The sequence below is a fragment of the Bubalus bubalis genome, chromosome 3 (genome assembly GCF_019923935.1).
Source record: "Bubalus bubalis isolate 160015118507 breed Murrah chromosome 3, NDDB_SH_1, whole genome shotgun sequence".
Classification (NCBI taxonomy): domain Eukaryota; kingdom Metazoa; phylum Chordata; class Mammalia; order Artiodactyla; family Bovidae; genus Bubalus; species Bubalus bubalis.
In genome coordinates, this window is record NC_059159.1 from 85,362,894 (window position 1) to 85,365,270 (window position 2,377).

General features: G+C 44.1%; 1 long non-coding RNA gene across 1 annotated transcript; it reads left to right on the plus strand.

Moving 5' to 3' along the window:
• The first annotated feature begins 713 nt into the window (after window positions 1–713).
• On the plus strand, window positions 714–2,114 carry LOC123332405. Its single transcript, XR_006549197.2, has 2 exons — window positions 714–1,190; window positions 1,824–2,114. It is a non-coding gene; the product is annotated as an uncharacterized LOC123332405 (long non-coding RNA).
• The last annotated feature ends 263 nt before the right edge of the window (window positions 2,115–2,377 follow it).

The window sequence follows — 2,377 nt, forward strand, 5'->3', positions numbered from 1 at the left end:
CTTCCGGACAGCAATTCCCTAATCGGGACAGTCCAGAGTCACTTCTTCCAGCTATTCCAGGCTCTGACCCAGGCTGGAGTAGTTTGTTGAGGAGGGCGCTGTTCCAAGCAGCACAGCTGCTCTCCGTGGTGAAGAGGTTGAAGATCTGCTGGAGCATCAGTTGGTGATAACAGGTGCCTTGAGTCATCTGGATTGGGGTGATATTCTCTCTTCTCAAATGAAACTTGAAGTCGTGTCTGTGCTCTAGGCATGACTGAGAGGGGATCGTTTTCATCTGTCTCAAATGTATGAAGAGTTTGTTGTCAAGAGGACAATCAGGGATGGAGCAGAGCATCACTCCTGCCACTAGCAAATAGATCTTGGCCATAGAGTTTCCGTGATTCATTGGAAGGCCAACAGGGGCACGCGGACACCAAAATCAGTGAGCAAAAGTTTCTTCGCCCGCTCCTGGCACAGCGCGCATCTCTGGGAGTTCACGAGAGGGAGGCGGATGTCTTCTTAACGGTTTTATTATGGAGTTTGCGAGTTCCGGGAGAAGGCAATGTCACCCCACTCCAGTGCTCTTGCCTGGCATGGACGGAGGAGCCTGGTAGGCTGCAGTCCATGGGGTCGCTGGGAGTCGGACACGACTCAGCGAGTTCACTTTCACTTTTCACTTTCATGCATTGGAGAAGGAAATGGCAACCCACTCCAGTGTTCTTGCCTGGAGAATCCCAGGGACGGGGAGTCTGGTCGGCTGCCGTCTATCGGCTCGCACAGGGTCGGATACGACTGAAGCGACTTAGCAGCAGTAGCAGCAGCAGCAAGTTCTGAGACTTCCTTTCAGCGGGTTTGGCAGCCAGAGGAAAGGCGTCGCTGCTCAGATATCAAGTTGGTGCTCCTTGAGCAGTGCACTAAGAAATCTTCAATCTGAGTCCTTGCCAGAGACCTTTTGTTCTGTGGTAAACCCGGAACCTTGCGTTTTCTGGTTTCCCCTGAGTATTGTGCTTTCTTTTGCACAGAAACTTGAGCGAGCCCAGTTTTACAAAGAAAAGGCGTTTACGGAGGCATTTGAAGCAGAGAATGAGAGCGAGTTGGGGCCGATTTTACAGATTCGGGCTCGTTTCTGGCGCGATGAAGGGACAGCTCACGGAAAGGGGAATTTGGCGGCGGCGGTGGGACGACTGGACGGTGTTGGGGACGCCCTGCGGGTGAGTCGCAGCGCGGCCCCCACCCGAGGACGGGGGAGCTGTACGCCCCTGGAGATGCTCTGGGACTTTCAGGATGTCATTCAAGGAATTGGCCTTGAAGTAGGGGAGTAAGTATTGAACAACTGAAAAGTAGGAATATTCAAAAACTCACAGCGCTGTATTTTTATGCGTTTAAATTTATATTTAATTATATTCGTCTCATTAAATATTTAAAATTTTTTATTTTTGAAATGTTTTTTAAAATATTAAATATATGATTAAAATATGTGAGTATTGAAATATTCATTTTATGAAAATACTTTAAATGTTAGATAATATATTAAAATATGAGAGTTAAAATATTAATATTTATTAGTATTTTATTAAATTCTTTTTAAGCTATGGTTTATTTATACTGAAACAATAATTTAATATGATTTTACTTTCCTGGCTTTAATGGAAGCCAACTCATTAATATATTCAAGCTCACTTCTATATTTGTTTGACAATTTCTTGAGACTGTGACAGTCTTAAGTAATTTTTATTTAAGCTGAGTTTCTGAAACACCACTGCCAGCACCCCACCTTGAGTGTAGTGTAGAAAAAAGAATTAGTGCAGGTGTCCCTGGTCCAGTGATTAAGACTGTGCTTTCAGAGCAGGAGGTGCGAATTTGACGCCTGGTCTGGGAATTAAGATCCCACAAGCAGTGCTGTGCAGTCAAAAAGAAGGGAAGACGATGGAAGAGAGAGAGGGAGAGAGGAACCAGAGGAAGAAGAGGCAGTGTCCTGTACAAAGCGTTGAGGGCATTTACCACGTCTGATCTTTTCATTTTCTTTGGGAAGAATTATATAGGTGAAATGAAAATTGCCCAGATTTCATTGGCAATGTGAAGCCTTTCTTTGTAAGACACATATGGTCTTGCAAATAAAAGGGCATTTCTTGTCTTTCTTGAAAATTTTGATGTTTTGTTCAGTGCATGTATTTTGGTATTTTCATTTTTTAATATTGAGTTACAGTGTTATTTATCTTGATGGCCTAGACTTGGTGCCTTTTAACATTTCATACTCAAGACAAGTCCTTTCTTACTTTACCCCAGTACTAACCCAAGAAATAGCTTTAGAAGTACTGTTGCCACCTTCCCTGGTGGCAGGGAAAGTATAGGAATGTCCCATTTCTTGTCATCCTCTCCTCTGTCACATTTTATAACT